At 35.2% G+C, this 12,518-nt stretch overlaps 1 protein-coding gene across 1 annotated transcript in view; it reads left to right on the top strand.

Annotated features, from left to right (window-relative positions):
- Positions 1-12,518, top strand: part of LOC150079282 (uncharacterized) — an 850,343-nt gene that overhangs the window by 742,592 nt on the left and 95,233 nt on the right. The gene's annotated exons all lie outside the window — the stretch shown is intronic.

Raw genomic sequence — 12,518 nt, 5'->3', positions numbered from 1 at the left:
CTTTTTTACAAAGCATGTTCCCCGTTTCCCTGACAGTAGAGTCACCAACAACTACTAGTTCCTTCGGGACCAGCGCATTCTGCCTTGGGGGTTGTCTCTATGTCACGCGATGCCCAAGTGCAAGCTCTGGCGTTGATGTGGGCAGCTGAGAGCTTGATGGGCCCCTCAATTTAGTTTCTTCGAGGGCATCCACCCTGTCCTTCAAGCTCTCATATAGGCCCATAAGAACGCCGAGTTGTTGCCTGATATCGATACACTCCTTGCATCGCGCGCACACACAAAGACATCCCCCTTGGCAGTATCATGTCCCGTACCCGATTGCTCTGCAAACATCAAGCAAACAGTGCATTTTATAAGGCTGTGAGTCAGAGGACAACTGCCCCCCTCAGTTCTGCTCTGAGCCACAGCACTTCCATTAGCTTGAGCCTTTTGCTTTGCTGCTCTGGTCTGAGTCATGATTCTATTAATTTATTAATTAATTATGTTATGTTATTAATTATATTACGTTTGTAATCTAAGTCGTTATATGTATTTATTTAAACGTACAATTTAACTGCTAACGAAGTTCAACTAACGCTATCTAGTACGGTATATAACCTACGGTATATCTAGTACGGTATCACAATGGCGGGAAAGTTACTAACGGTAGCGCTAGTTACGAACACGTGGAAACCCTTACCGATACTTTTACAAGGCCGAGTAAAGAATAAATACACCAAATTAATCAAAAAATCACAAAATAATGTTATACTACTAAATTTAAATCAAAAGTTTTAGAAAAACAATAATTTCAAATCAATAAATAAGAAAAATCCACTTAGCGGCTTGGAACACGACCGTCACTAGTAGCCTCGTCAGCAGACTCCCCATTACACACACTGGTAGAGAAGATATAATGTTTTCACTTTTAAACTCCATTACATTCTTACAATGTTCTTAAATTTTTGATATGTTGCCTTCACTTTATTTCTAACATACTTCTCATGGGATAGGAAGCTCAGTTCATCCAATATTACACCAAGGTATTTGACCTCAGAGGCATGACCTATTACCAGCCCCCCCTTGATCTTATGGTGGGATGTCTATTAGCACTGAAGATACCTTTAAGCATCATACTTTTTGTTTTTGTCTTTGAAATATCCAATTTATGTACTTTAGCCCAATCTAATAATTGCCCTAATGCTACTTCAGCTTTATTTTCCAAAGCCTGTCTCGAGTTACCATAAATTACTAACATCACATCATCTGCATAAGTTACTACATTATTGCCATTCTGGTCTTTTTCTAATAATTCATCTAATACAAAGTTTCACATATAGGGGCCTAATACAGACCCTGTGGAGCTCCCCTATATACCTGTTTACTAACTCTTGTATGCTTAGTTCTTACTTGAACTTTCCTATTGGCAAAGTAGCTATGCATCAGCATATATAAATTAGACACTCAAACTGTCATAACCTTCTCAGTATAATTTCCCACCATAAGTAATCAAAAGCACCTCTGAAGTTAACAAATGTTCCTATTATGTACTTAAACATTGTATTTCACACTTTATTCATTATATCACAAACTGCATCCTCAGCCAACTGCCCCTTCTTAAAATCATATTGTCGGTTTAAATCTAATCATTTTTCTTGATATCTTTTATTCAAATGTTTTATCATCAACCTCTCCAACAATTTACCCACCACAGACAATAATGCCACCGGCTTATAGGATTTAGGATCTTCAACTGGTTTATCTTTATTCTTCAATAATATCTTAATAAAAGAACACTTCCAGCAATCTGGATAACTTCCTTCACTCATACATTTTTATATAACTCAACTACATCTGAGGCCAATTACTTCCAAATTCTTTACGAACTTCCACTAAAACACCATTATTTCCCAGTGCTTTCTTATTTTTCATTTCCTTCATTGCATCCTGCAATTTAATTATAGTAAAATCCTCCTCTACAAATTTATTACTATATAATCTATTTTCTACTCTTAATCTCTGGTTACTCCCCATTTTCTTCATTTTCATCATCTTCTGGAAACAACATCTGAAGAATACCCAAGGCTGTGCCTTCCCAGCTAAGTGTCCCTTCCAAGCCAACCCATACAAAGTACTGAACTTTCTCAATCTTTAATCTCTCCATTATTTTATAGGGCAACCCCTAAGGGTCCCTATTTCCTTCTAATTGTACAAAATCTCTCCATGACTGCCTTTTACTTTTCCTCATTTCTTGTACATAATTTCTTTTAATTTCTATATATCTAATTCTATATTTCTGCACATTGTCAGTCTCTGCCCTCTTGACTCTTTGGAAATGCCACCTTGCCTTATTAACATCCCTTCATAGTCTTGTTAATCCTGCATGTCACCAGGGCACTGATCACTTTCTTTTACTGCCTCTCCTCATAGATCCGCAGGAAGCCTCATACAAAATTTTTGATAAAAACTTTGCCTTATCTGCTGCGAGGCTGCTATTCTAATATCTTTGATTTTCATTATTTAACTTCATAATTATTATATTTTTAAATTTACTCCAGTCTATCAATCTTACCACAAACCTATCTACATCCATATTGTTGTCAATTCTCTCAAATCCTTCCACCTTTCATATGTTATTACTCTATGGTTACAAGTTGACCATTCATCTCTAACATACCAATTCTTAACTCTTGTCACTAATGAGTTAATATTTGAATCTCAATATTTAAATATTTGAATCATCCTAATGAGGATGAGAAAGTACTCAACTGACCATCTTCATTCACTATATGTAATGTATTTGACATAAAACAATCTTCAAATAACATTCCCTTATTATCTATCTGTGCACTACCCCACAATACTGACTTAGCATTTGTATCTGTTCTTATAATCACATTCTTGAATCTTAAAATATGACAAACTTTATCTCTGTATTCCGGATGGGCCTGTGGCTCATCTATGAACTGGTAATAAATACTTATTAAATACAGCTACTCTCTGGCTTACGTAATACTTGATTTATGGAAATTTGACTTTATGTAAATTTTTGCTGGCCAGTGCAAACTTAAAAAAATTTGGAACTGTATTTTGCTTCTTGTAGAAATAAATGGAGGTATCATGAAAATATTGTAATGTAAACCCAGTAACACATTGTTTTTTTAATAATCTTTAAATAAAAAGTAATGAAGTTTCTTCCTCAGTATTTTCATATCTGTAAAAGCCCTCATAGGATCATCCTCAATCATTTCCTCTTTTAAAATTCCCAATCTTTGTCCAATTATTTCTTTCAGAATTGGAATATCTACCTCACTTTTTCCCTCTGATGAATCAGAGGATCTATCTTGTCCCTCTTGCAGTCTTGCAGATCACAACTTCATTTTAAGGGAGGAGCTTTCCACATCAGCCTCCTGTACATCTTCCTCCATTTCAACAATTCAGGCATGTCCTCATCTAGAGTGCACAGCCATGGCCTTTAGGGCAACTGTATCCTATATATTTATAGAGCTATAACCGTCACTATAAAAAGCTCTATATAAAGTTAATATATTACTAAATTCAAGACACCACTGATCAAATAAAACAAGTAAATAATACTAAAAATACCCTTATCCATGTATCACCTACAAACCAATATACAGCATAATATAATGATATAATTCAAATTTGAAACCCAATAATCAATCAAACACAGACCTAATCATATCTTTTATGGTGGGGGGGAAGAATCAAACCTCACCATAGACTTCAGTTAGTAATTTAAGAAAATAAATAAAACCCTCAATCACAACTTCTCAATTACAACTCACACGCTTTAGAACTTACCCTATCACTGAAGTCATTTTCAAATACTATTACGATTAAAGTTTCAAACACAAATTTAAAACCAATAAAATTTGAAAGTTACCTGAATTTAACTTTTCTAAAATGTTTTTCTAAGCTGCTCAATTAGAAAACTCTTCCAAAACACAAAAATGCATAACAGGCAAAGCACAAACAACAGTCGATAGCAATAACTGATAGTGATGATTGTTAGTGCCAGCAGTCATTAATCATAGCTGAAGCTTCCAAGTTGTTCGATTTTGTGACAGATAGTTGAAATAACATTTCCAACTGAAGTAGAGAAATAAGTAGTAGTTGTAGTAGTAATAGTAGTAGAGGCATGTGATGCAAGAAAGCAAGCTTATGTAGCATCAGCCAAAAAAAAAAAAAAAGAAAACCAACCCAAAACCATTTCCTCTAAAAGTTTGTTTGGTTCCTCCGTGAATTTATTTAAGTTCCACAATGACAGATGGAAGTTTGTCTGGCTAAAGGCAAATTTCTGCACATCTATTTTACAACTGTCTTTCCTCAATTTGAATTTATGCCCCCTCAAGTTGGTAATCCGAGCAAGAGGAAGAATCCCATCAGAATTGAGCCTGCCCAACCTATTCAAGGCCTTATACACCTCACATCATACCACCTCACAGGTGCCTAGTCTCCAGAAGCTGCAATTTGCAGACTTAAGCCTTTCTTGATAAGAGGACCCCTTTTTTCCCCTCTCCAATCTTGTAGCCCTTCTCTGTACAACTCTACCACTCTACAACTCTCACTCAACCAACTCTACTAAAATGAGGTCTCCAGACCTGTACACAGTACTCAAGGCATTGCCTTATACAAAGGAATAATCACCTCCTTTTCCCTATTAGCAAAATTCCTGTATATCATTGACAACACCCCATGACCTGCTCTGGCTACCTGTCTGCACTGCTCAGAAAACTTCATATCTGACTGAACAGTTACTCCCAGGTCTTTTTCATTTTCTACCACCCTAAGTGTAGTACCTCACAGTTGGTACATTTCTCTGGGGTTACTTTTACCCATATGCAATACTTTACATTTATCAATGTTAAACTTCAGTTGCCACTTCTCAGCCCATCTGCCCAACTTTTCTAGATCCTGTTGTGGTAGCACACTGCTTCAGACCTTCCCTAATCTTGAAGTTTAATTCCTTATTTAACTATTATACATATACAAGCACACAAAATAGCTGGCATCCATCTTGAAATCCCTCAGCAGCACTATCAACTAGTTCAGAAGGCATAACTTTTACCTTGTCAAGGATAGAGATAGGAGGGGTGGAATCCGGTTGAGTAGATGGGGATACAAGGAGTGGAACTCGATGCAGCAGACAACTGGACTGGGTTCCACTCCTGTCAGCAAAAAACAAGAAGTTTGGTTACAGTGGACTCAGTAACACCAAAAGGGGATAATGGAAAAATATTGCCTGCTCTGATGAATCTTGGTTTTTGCTGTTTCGTCTGATGGGAGGACAGAATATGGCAAGAGCAGCATAACGCCATGGACCATTCTTCCAGGTGTCAACAGTGAAGACTGATGGTGATGTATTGGTGTGGAGAGTGTTATGTGGTGCCTTTGATACCAGTGGTGCAACATTTGGATGCTGCTGGTTATCTGGAAATTGTTTCTGACCAGATGTATACCTTGTCAAAAAGTAACTTACTGTAGTGAATTCACTGTACATTAAAAAATATGTGACACTGCCTGGACAGCTGTGTCAAAGCTTACGGCTTCTCATCAGCTGGTGAGTAGTCCTGTTAGTAGATGTGAATTTATTCACATCTACTAACAGAGACTTTATTCAAACATTCCATTTGAAAACATAATGTTTCAAATTCCATTTAATACTATAGAATTGCAGGGATATTTCAATTTAATAGTTTAAATCAAATCAAAATTCTTATGATATACCTGCATTTAGTTTTGATCACTGAGAGACTTTCTGCTCTTATTGAAGACTAAGAGCTGAGTATTTGGCATTAACTTAGGCAGAACCATGGAAAATGTTATTTGTTTCCAAGGTGAACGTAATCCCAAATATTAACAGTAAGTATATGGCCTTCAGTAGAAAGTCTCTCCATGATCAAAACTGAATGAGGGTAAAGTATATGAATTTTGACTTGATTTCAACTCTTGAGTTGAAAATCCCTGAAATTCTATGGTACTGTATTACATGGTGTAATTCTATGGTACTGTATTACAGCCCAATATTTGGGGATAAGGGTACATGAAGTTTTTATATTCTTAAACATAATTTGGAGCGAGTGGATGGATAAAATGAGAAGGGTGTGTTTTTTTTTTTTGGCTGATGCTATATAAGCTTGCTTTCTTGCATCATGTGCCTTTGCTAATGCTAAATGGAAGTTTTACTTCCATACACCACTTTGCTCTTCAGTAGAAAAAATACATTATTCACAGTTTCGCATATATTTACTAAAATTGGCAGATGGCAAAAAGGTTGAAAAGGCAGCTAATGGCAGTAATCAGGATATACAACTGCAACAAGAACTAGAAAAATTAGGCAAGAAATTAAGAAAAAAGTGGCAATTGAAGTTTAACATTGCAAGGCACTGCGTGTGATAAATGCAAGGCACTGCGTGTGAGTAACAATAATCCCATAATAACATACCAACCATGTGACTCAGACTAATGGAGAATGAAAAAGATCTGGAGGTAATCCTACAGACAGACATGAAGTTCTCTGAGCAGTGCAGGGCTGGCATGACAGCTCATGGGGTTTTGTCAATGATAAGCAGGAATTTTAACTGATAACTTTTTTTTTTTTTTTTTTTTTTTTTTTGTTAGTTGCTGGTGCATCGGCTTCTGTGGTCATAATGCACCTCCCAAAGCTTTTGCATTTACTCTGATCCAAGCCCGAGGTGAGATTCGAACCCGCAACCTTTGGGTTGCCAGGCAGGCACTTTACCCACCTGGCTAGCCCGGTCGGCAACTGATAACTCTAGGCAAGTTATCCTCACGCATTCAGGAAGTCTGGTCACACTCTTCTATTCTGGCCTGAACACTTTGTGTATTCTTTTTAACCCATCAACAGGTGTGAAAAGGAATGTTCTTCCTCTAAGAACACAGGGTCACTTAGACCCCATACACCTGTATTTGAAAAATCAACAAAAAATAGTTCAAAATTGTTCACTTTTAAAACAGTTGTTGTTTTGGTAAGTTAAATGCAAATATCAAAACCACATACTTCAACAAATGCCTATAATTGGATGTCAGTAACAGGAGTACTGCTGCATGAAATCTGAAGCATGTGCACATCAGCAGTTTGATTCCGGACCAATATTTGGTTTCACGAAGTCAGAGTGCTACCAACTGGGGAGAAGTGCTTGGCAGTAAAGCCAGCTTTCTATCAATAACTGTAAGTGACAGATGCTAATGAACACATGCATATAATTAGGTTTAACTTCATTTTTGAATTTTTCATAATTGTATGATAATTAACACAGATTTCTGGAATTTTTAGTGGAGAAATCAAAGAAAACATTTTGTGTGGATGGAGTAAACAAAAAGCATGAATTGTTGAAAGATTTGGACAAGTAACACTGGCGCAAATTGTTGGACAGGTAATGCTGACATAACAGGGCTTACGGAAACGTGGTGCCACCCAGAGATAGGGGATGATGAGTTTCAGTACGGTATATATAATGTATTTAGGAAGGATAGGGAAGATAGAAGGGGTGGTGGGGTTATGCGCTTCTAATCAAAAGCAGCCTGAACACGACGAAAGCTTTCCCGGATTCTGACATTTCGCATGCTAGTATAGAATCTGTATGGCGTATGATAGTTGGAAGCAAAGGTATAATTGAGAGTGGGAGTAATCTACAGACCAGCTGATTGTGAAGATTATGATGAGAGTCTCTACATACAAATGGAATGGGCAAGTAAGCATCAATGTCTTATTATGGGTGATTTTAATTTGCCTCTAATTGATTGGAGCAAATCGGAAGGAAACTCCATACGGGGGACAAAATTTTTAATTCAACTAGATGATTGTTATTTGTATCAACATGTCAGGGAAAGTACTAGGGAAAAGAATATTCTAGACCTTATCATCACACGTGAACCAGATGACATAAAATGGCTGACAGTATAGGAACCAGTAGCAGGAATATATCACAGAGTTCCACAGTGGACGATGAAGAGAGAGGTAGCAGTAGTTAAAGGCAAAGGAATGGGTTATAATTTCAGGAAAGAAAATTACAATGGCTTAAGATGCTACATGGCCTCTATTAATAATACAACTGAATTATGGTATACCTTAAAAACATTAATCACAGAAGCTTGAATGCTTATATACCATTAAAAAAATATTCCACGAGGAAGATTCCAAGTTGGATAAATAATGAAGTTTCCAGATTACTTGAGCAGAAAAAGAAGGCATGGAAAAGTTACAGAGCAATAAAAAGTACTGAAGCCTATAACAGCTACAAATTGATCTGTATTAGTGCCACAGAAAAGGTTAGGTTGGCAAAGGCAGATTATGAGAAATCGCTGGCAAAGAGAGAGGATAAGATTTCTTCACATATATAAATGCAAAGAAGAGGAGGACAAATCAGATCGGACCCTTACATAATGGACGTGGGATAAGTCGCAGCTGAAGTCGCAGATGAACTCAAAAGTTACTTTCCATCGATATTTAAAGAAGAAAAACCCTTTGTGTCGATGAGAAATTATGGGAGTGAAGTTTTAAAAAAAATGTAATTAAGGATGTTGAAATTTCACATGTTTATTTCATGAAAAAACTTTCGAGCCTACAGGCCAGTAAGCTCCTGGTGTCAATGGCATATGCCCTATAATCTTAAGGGAGGTGGCAAGTGAGTGCATTGAACCATTGAGGCTAATTATGAGAGCATCACTGGACTTGGGAGTAATTCCGTTGGATTGGAAAAGTGCCAGTGTATCTCCAATACATAAGGGTGGTTCTAAGAGTGAAGTGGGAAATTACTGACTGGTCAGTCTAACTTCAGTTGTAGGGAAAATCATGGAGACAATGATCAAGGGTGAATTCAGGATCATTTAGATAGAAATGGAATTCTGAAGAATACTCAGCATGGTTTTGTAAAGGGAAAATCATGTTTAACTAATATGATTAGCTATTTTGACAGACTCACTTGTGAGCTGGATTTAGGGAATAATTTCAACATTGTTTATTTGGATTTCAGCAAGACATTTGACTCAGTTCCACATGAGCAGTTACTTTATAAGCTGGAACAGGTTGGAATCACTGGGGAAAATCCTTAGATGGATAGCTGGATGGCTTCAGGGCAAGAGGCAGAGGGTTGTGATAAATGGTTATTCCTCAGATTGGGTTGATTTAAGAAGTGGGGTTCCCCAAGGATCAGTATTAGGACCATTGTTGTTTTTGATTTTCACAAATGACATTGATGAAGGGATAAAAGGTGTGATGTCCAAATTTGCAGATGATGTAAAGGTTAGTAGCATAGTTAATGATCACTGCCAAGCAGAGCTTCTTCAGAGTTATCTAGATAGACTTTGGGGATGGTCAGAAAAATGCCCGCTATGCTTTAATCCAGCAAAATTTAAGGTATTACACCTGGGGAACAATAACCCCAAAATAACTTATACACTTGATGGAGTTGAACTAAAGCCGGTAGTGGAGGAAAGGGACTTGTGTGTTATGATATGGTCAGACATGAAGTTCTCCTAGCATTGTAGACAGGTTGCAAGGAAGGGCCATGGTGTCCTATCGATGATTTATCGAACAATTGCTAGTAGAGATAAAGATGTCATAATCCCATTATATAAGGCTATCGTTAGGCCACACTTGGAATACTATGTTCAAGTATGGAGATCGCACCTAAAGAAAGACATTGAGTTTCTTGAAAGGGTCCAAAGATGGGTTACTCGCCTAGTGAGATTGGCAAAAAGGCATCCATATGAGGAAAGACTTTGAATATGTAGGTTGCAGAGCTTGGAAACTAGGCACTTTAGGAGGAGACTTGATTGGGGTATTTAAGGCTCTGAGAGGCATAAGTAACACATGAGGCATGAAAATTATCTACTAAAACAGCAGATCCAGTTCCAGGTGTCAAAAATTTGGTCAGGCCATAAAATCAGATTGCCAGAATGCATAGAAATGAACAAACTGATAAAGCTGCAAAAGAATCCAGTATTGAAAGTTATTCTCCCTTTTTCAGATTATAAATATTTCACTTACATTCAGATTATAAAAAATTCAGTTGCATTCAGATTATAAAAAATTCAGTTGCATTCAGATTATAAATTAGTTATTCATAGATTCTAACTACTAATAAATTACAAATTAAAGCATTCTTCACCAAACCAGGCATGATGAAGTGATACTAGCAAGATTATAAATAGAATATTATAGGATGGTCTTCTTCTCCTGCTTGTTAAACACTACAAATCAGTTACACATGTTCTAATTGCCTGCCTAACTTCTGCAAAAATGTGCCCAAGCATCACTAAGTACATTTAATATAAAACATATATAACTTTAAAAATCATCTTAGGGGAGAGAGAGAGAGAGAGAGAGAGAGAGAGAGAGAGAGAGAGAGAGAGAGAGAGAGAGAGAGAGAGAGAGAGAGAGAGAGAGAGAGAGAGAGAGAATGTAACAAACATTTCTCAGTTTCTTGAACAAATCAGTTTTTAAAATAAAGTATGAAACAACACTGTCATATAACATGTAAAGATGTCCCATTACTATGTAAAATCACTCCGATTATAAGTTGTACCAAAATAAAAGACGGTAAGAATAATGCTCTCAGAAGCAATGTTTTCAGCAAATTTTAGTCACAGTAGCTTTATGCAAAGAATCTTTCAACCATCCACTCAGTATGTAATTAATTTAAATTTTTGATAAGCATTCTTTATGACAATCATTCAACAAAGTAAAACTTTTGCAGTGAGAATCTTACAATAAAATAAATATATAAATAAAAAAATATATATTTTTAATGAAAGAGAACACTCTTGCTTCCTGTTACAAATTTCATTTTTTTATATACAAACATTCTCTAATGAACATACATGTATATATTATGAATATATATATATTCAGTATATATAATACTGAAATTTTTTAAATAAAAGGAAAACACTATATTTTTTAAATACAGTAGCGCATCAAAAATCTGAATGTCAATAATTCAAATAAGTCAGGATTTATTTATTTTTTATGCTGGTGCTGTAAAATAATTACAGTAAGCGCTGGTTATTTTGATCACGTTTGCAAATTGAATTTTCATTCTATTGAATGGCAATTCTAATAAGCAAAAATTGGAGGAATATTATCCATAGGCTATAAAAATGATGATACACTGTATAAAGCACAAATTTACGCCTTTTTTTCAACAAAATTAAATGATACGTGAAAATCGGAACAGTATTACCCACAGGTTAGCAAAATAAAAATAAATTTGCACTTATGCACATAGCTTAATTAATATGCATACTATACTAACTAAAAACAACACTTTGTAATCTGATATTTCTGTACACTGATATTTTTTTAGGTTGTTAAAGCTAAAACAGTAAGGAAAAAAAAAAGTGTCAATCAATAACAAAGAACGCGGCATGCCGAAATTGCAACTAACACAATATGCACAAGTGAGATACGGAGTAAAAAGTTTCTGAACAGAGTTTTTACAGCATTTTATTTTAGTGTACTGTAGTAAATAAACTGTAATAAAAAAAAAATAATAAATAAATGAAGATGCCGTTTATTTGTGGTTCACACAGAGACAAAGTTTAGGAGAACCCATATCTGGACCTCTGTTGTGTGCAAAGGCACTGGATTTTAACAAAAAATTATGTGCTTCCTCAGATTTTAAAGCCATTGTTTTTATTTCTAAACTTACTATACTTTTTTTTTTTTTAGTCTCCAGAACAGTACTTTTGATAAGTTCGAAAATCCGAACAAATCAGAAGTCTGAACTACCCCTGGTCCCAATTAGTTCGGATTATTGACGCTCTACTGTACTTCATTTTTATTAAAAAATAAAAATATATACAAATAATTATTGCAATCTATTAAGAAAACATGAATTAAAAACGAAATTTCTGGTCACATCGAAACAAAAAAAGTGCTGTTAATATCATATCTTGCTGAATATTTGGACTATTTTCTAGTGCATTTCACTGATAAAAACATTAAAAAATAACTTGTGTCATTGATCCCTAGGCAATTTGGATAATGAATTACTAGCTTGCTCCATTTAATCTAGAATCATGAATCATTTTTACTTCATTGAATAATTTTTTGAAAAACTAAAAGCATTATTAATACTTTTTATTTTTAATACTTAAATTGAATCTTGTTATTCGATTGGAAGCAATAACTGGTATTGGTTTGTGTATATTGTAAAATCATGGTTATTTAAGGTACATCAAACCAAGGTTTACCTCAACTAAATAAAAACTTGGTTAATATGGAATATTTTATATTCTGTATACAATAAAACCTCTTAAATCCAGTATTCAAAAATCTGAAATTCTTAAGAATTTGTTACCCTTTGAAAATTTTGGGAAAAAAAGGAAAAAAAAAATATATATACCGATATAGATAAATTGATAGATAGACATTGAGAAATAGTTACTGTTATTCAGGCTACATTATATAAACTTAAAAGTGAGAATTTTTTTAAATTTATTTACTTTTGTTATATTTAAAGCTTACAGTGTGTTTCTGGAAACAATTT

Source organism: Mastigoproctus giganteus, chromosome 10, assembly GCF_048544385.1.
Source record: "Mastigoproctus giganteus isolate SK-2022 chromosome 10, ASM4854438v1, whole genome shotgun sequence".
NCBI lineage: Eukaryota > Metazoa > Arthropoda > Arachnida > Uropygi > Thelyphonidae > Mastigoproctus > Mastigoproctus giganteus.
The sequence above is the reverse complement of the archived record's forward strand: the minus strand, read 5'-3'. Positions and strand labels throughout refer to the sequence as shown.